Genomic DNA, 5503 nt, shown 5'->3' on the forward strand with positions numbered 1-5503 from the left:
CTACTGTGTGCCAGGCCCTGAGCTCAGGGCCGGGGGTGGGGTGGGCGGGGGGACCGGAGCAAGTGGAAAAGCCAAGGCTCTTCCCTTTCAGGGCTGTGGTCATCGCATAATCAATCTCTGTCCACCACAGTCGGTCAGGAAGTGACTCAAGTTCATACTGCAGGAAGAAGGAGCTGGCGGTGCGCGACTTGGGAGTGGGCACACAGCTAGGGAGAGTGAATAGAAGAGGGAACATGGGTGGCACCTGCCAGGGGTGTTGGAGGAAACTTAGAGGTCACTGTAGAGGGAAGCAGTGAAGAGCTGATGAGATGGAAGAGGTGACAAGGAACCGACAGAGGGGGCACTTATAGATCCTGGGTCACCTGGTAGATCCCGGAGGCTGGGACCTGGAGCCCCAGAGTTGCTGCTGTGATGTCCTGGTGGGTGGGCAGCCAGGGAGGACAAGGCAGGTGCAGGGGAGGGCAATGGAGGGGACAAAGTGATGCTTCTGGAATATTCTCTGGAGTTTTACCCTCTTTTGGAACTCTGCTGTCTGTTCTTGGAACTCTCAGTTATATGGGTGCCCTGGGTACCTTCTTTAGGGCCCCTCCCGGCTCTGGACACAAAGAGAGAAAAAGCCAGACAGGCTGGGGTCTCTGCTTGGACGCCGAGCTGGCTGTGTGACTTGCCCCCCAGGCACAGAGCCCCAGTGCTGAAACCACACTGGGAGTGTGGGTTCCACAGCTGCATGGCTGGGATTGCAGGTGGGAAAGAGCATGTTTGGTGGTGCAGTGCTGTGCTCTTGTGGTGCAGCAACCTCTCTGTGTGCCAAGGCATGAGAGAAAAGGGTCACTTGGCCAGGGGTGCCAGGCTGGCTCTGAGAACTGCAGACTCATTGTCCTGCTTCTGCAGCCAGACAGGATCCTGCCAGCCTCAGCACTCAGAAATAATCTCTTCCTTCTGTTTCTCCTCCTCCTTCCTCTTCCTTTTGTGGTACTGAGGGTCTTTGCACTGAGTTACATCCATAGCCTTTTTTTTTTTTTTTTTTTTTTTTGAACAGGGAATCAAATTCAGGACCTTATGCTTGCCAGGCAGGCACTGTAGTGCTGAGCTGTACTCCCGGCCCCCACAACCCTTTTTACAAATTTTTATTTTGAGACAGGGTCTTGATAAGTCACTGCATTGCAGTTCTCCTGCCTCAGCCTCCCAGAGTGTGGCACTGCAAGCACACATTGCCCTACTCAGCTTCAGAAATCTTTTCTGCCCCAGAGGCCTCATAGCCATGGGGCCTCCAGGGCACCCCAGAGGGGTTGAGCCCACAGCTAGGAAGGGGCAGAACTGGGTGCTGAGGGGCCAAGGTCCATGAAGGGAAAAAGAGATACAGCACAGGCTTTTACCAAAAAAAGAATCCCCCATCATATCTATACATTAAATATATATATATATAATTTCTTACATTCAGTTAAATTGATTAACTTTCTGCAATTCAGTTAAATTGATTAACTTTCTGGTTACTTGATTCTAAATTTTCATTTCTTCTTCCTTCTTTTGATGTTGCTTTCTATCTTGTGGTTCTTTATTTTGTGTTAACATTAATTTTACACTTTCATTAATTTTTCCCTCTTAGTTAGAATTATTTTGATTGTAGAAAAATTACATAAGCAGTGCAATGAACCTGAATATACTTTATGGAGATTGGTCGATTTTTAATATTCTGCCTCATTAGCTAGCTGTGGTGATGCATGCCTGTAATTCCAGCACTCAGGAGGCTGAGGCGGGAGGATCACTCTAAGTTCAAGGCCAGTTCGGGCTACAAAGTAAGTTCAAGACCAGTCTGAACTGAATAGTGAGATCCTGTCTCAAAAAGAAAAAAATTCTACCTCATTTGCTTTCTCGCTCTCTGTTTGTCTGTCTGTCTGTCTCCCTCCCCAACTCCACATATATAGAATGTTTTTCCCCTGAGTTTCTGGTCTTTCCCAGCTCCTATTTCCTCTTCTGCTGTTGTTGGTTGACCAAAGAAGCCTTTTTGGGGAAAGCAGTCACAACTGGGGATGAAGCCAGTTAGGCCAGGTCTCCTGACAGAAGCACATTAGGCAGAGAAAGCCTGGCATGCAGTAGTCTGCTTGCTGCTACTGCAACAGAATACCCAAGATGGGCTAAGTTATAATGCATGAAAATGTACCTGGCTTGTGGTTCTGGAGGCCGAGAAGTCAGCACATGGCACGGGCATCTGATGAGGTCCTTCCTGCCGTGCCATCCCTTGGGAGGTGCTAGAAGAGTAGCACATGGAGGAAACAAGACGGCAAAAGGGACAAACTTGCTTCTAGAGCAACATAGCTGATGAAGAGGAACCGTCCTGGTAAAGCTGCATGAATCCATCCTCAGGACTGCTCACCTCTCTCAGGCACTTCTTCCCCACATTGCTGCATTAGGAACTGATTTTCCAGCCCTTGCACTTTGAGGATACTGTGGAACCACAACAACAACCATCATCTTCTGTAACACTCTGTGAATTCAAGGAAACAATGATTGGATTTAGCCCTGGGGCTGCCAGTTTGAGGCCTTGGTCCTGGGGCAGGGTGAGAAGAGGCTGCTATGTGGGATCCCCCATCCCAGCTACATGCAGCTCAGAGTGGTAGCTGACCCTCCTCCTGCTTCCCAGTAATTCCTGCTCGCACCTGGGGCCCCTGGCCTCCACCCAGCACTCCACTGAAGCTAGCTGGTCTAGGTCTGCCAGCAAGTCTGGTCCTCCATGACCACCTGCCCGGACAGGAACTCCGCCCTTTTGGTGGGTGGAGGAACCAGGGAAGGAGAAGAACCATTTCACTCATCAACTAACAAAGATGCCATGAGTACCATGCAGTAGAGACGGGTCCATAATTCAGATGAAAATCAACAGGAGGGGCTGATGCACAACGAGGAGAGCAAAGAGAAGTTTCCTAGAATAAGCCACTGGGGAATGGAAAGGACAGGATGGAGGAGAAGATTCTAAATAGGGTGCAGGCCACATGAGAAGGTGGCCTTTGAGCCAGAACTTAAAGAAGATGAAGGACTGAGCTGTGTGGAGGTGGAGGAAAGAACCCTGCAGAGGATCACTGCTGGCAGCAGGAAGCCTGTCCTTACTCCCTACTCCCAGTCTCGGGTGCCAGTGCACACAGGAGTCTCAGGGGCTTCCTGGCAACCAGCCCAACGCAGTCCTATGCATATGTGAGCTTGGCACACTCAGGCCCAGCCTGAGAAGAATTTGAGGTGGCCTGGAGTGTCCCAAAAACACCTGTGCTTCATTGGGGATGTAAGATCGTGGTGGTCAAAGATTCAGAATATGAACTTGGCAAACAGAAATCAGTCCTTGGGTGTGTTTTGTTTCACCTTCATAATTTTACTTTTAGACAGGCTCTTGCTATATAATTCAGGCTGACCTTGAACTCACTAGGTAGCCCAAGGAGGCCTCAAACTTAACAGTGATTCTGCTGCCTCAGCCCCCTGAATCCTGGAATTAAAAGCATATGCCACCACATCTGGCTTCCACAATTATATTTTAATGTCTGAGCCCAACTTTAATATGGAAAATTCCCTATGAATAGCCAGATTTTTGACATCTGTTGAAAATACAGCAGCCACTGGCTAGAACTGTGTTGAAATGTCCTTTAATTTGTGAAAGGCTTTATATTCTCAGGATCTAAAATTCAAAGGAGGGCAGGGGAAAGTAGAGCGTGTCTTTAATCTCAGCACTTGGGAGGCTGAGGCAGGAGGATTGCAAATTCAAGCTCAGCCTGGGCTCCACAGTGAGACCTTATCTCAAAATATTAATCAATTAAAACAATTCAAGAGGTACAAGCGGGCGTGTGATGATGTGTGAGTCTTGCTTCCATTACATCTTTCATCCTCCAAAGGCCCCTCTCCAGAAGCAGCCATGGTACCAACTCCAAAGATATTTATTCCTACTTGATTATATGCCTATACAGTCTTTCTGCCTCAAAAAGGTAACACACAGCAATTTCCCTACATCTTGTTTTCTTCCTTTTACAAATTTACCCAGTTACTCCTGCACCTATTATCTCGCTCTTGTCCTGCTTCAATGCATTCTTAATTCCTGCCCGGGCTCCTTAGGCATCTGAGAGCACAGATGGTAGGTAGGCAAGGAGGGTAAAGGACCGGCCTTCCCAGCTGGCAGGCACTAGCCTTCTCCAACTCCCTGGTGCCCGCAGTTCCAGATCTTTCCAGCAGAGGGAGACAACACCACCCAACTCCCAAGACCACCAGGAAGTCTTCCTCAAGGGAGACCTTCCAGCTTGATGGATCTGGGGAAGAGATGTTGTGGGACCAGGCACAAAGAACCTCTTAACTGGCCTGGGATCCACCTACCACCCCCTCATCCACCCTCCCTGGGACCTCTGCTTCCTCTGTTTTTGTCACCCCTGGGCTTCCTGCTTGGAGCTCCCCCTTCTTTCCTTGCAGGGCCTGGCCCCTCCTTAGTGGGGGTGGCTGGAGGCCTTGTCCTCGGTCCTGGAAGGGAGAAATTGCCAGAGGGGAGCCTATAAAGAAAGCTTGGATCTGGGGTAGCAATGCTTGTACTTGCCCTCCCTCCCTGACAATAAGGGGTCCTTCTCTCTGCCCCCAACAGGCTAGTCCCTGCAGAGTTGTGATCCCAAACCCTCTTTCTACCTGGCCTGGCGCCTGTGGCCCTCATCCTCATCCCCGTCCCCATGAGGCTGTTGGCGGTGGCCTGGAGTCCAGCTGGTGGCCAGGGTACAACCAGCCCTTGGCTGGCCTTGCCCCTCCCTGTGACCCCAATCCTTTACCAGCCACTCAATGGGGCCTTGTTCTCCATCCAGCCCCCGGGACAAAAGTCCCTCTGTCTCAGAAGGCGGAATTGCGGGGAGAGGGCACCCCCAGCAAGGGACCGTGTGGGGGCCTGTTCAGACCCCAGCCGGAAGGAATGCCACAAGGAGGGGCCAGGATGGGGAGCAGCACAAGGAGGGAGTCTAGATCAGGCAGGCTCCTCATCTAGGGTGGGAGGCTGCCCTGCCCCAGGCCTCCTGGCCCTGCACCCTTGGGAGAAGCCAGGACTAGGAGATTTTGGCCTGGTTCTGGGGAGCAGTTCTGGAGCCTCCCCAAGGCAGAGTGGGAGGTGTGCCCTAAAGTCCCACAGCTCCCCCAGTGTCCCCGACCCCTACTGCTGCTGCGTTGTCTCTCTCATAGCCTGACCACGATCATCTCAGCATCTTCTCACGATCCTTAACCTGTGTCAACAGGGAGACTTGGCCTCGGAGGGGACTTCATATCCCTCAGGATTACCAGCAACCCTTCCCCAAGCAAAACACACAGACTAAATCAAAGCAGTAAGGTTGTTACACTGATAAGTCACCTTCCTCCATGTGCCTGCCAGGCAGAAGAAGTCTGCCACCAAAGACCCCAGCACCTGCCCCCATCAAGGTCTCTTTCAGAGCTCAGGAGATTAGAGAAAGTCCTTCCCTACTTTGAGGGACCAAGTTCCAGCTTGTCCTGCTTTCCCTCCACCTCA

This window comes from Cavia porcellus, unplaced genomic scaffold (assembly GCF_034190915.1).
Source record: "Cavia porcellus strain 051 isolate PalLab524CR breed Dunkin Hartley unplaced genomic scaffold, mCavPor4.1 scaffold_7, whole genome shotgun sequence".
In the NCBI taxonomy this organism is placed as follows: Eukaryota; Metazoa; Chordata; class Mammalia; order Rodentia; family Caviidae; genus Cavia; species Cavia porcellus.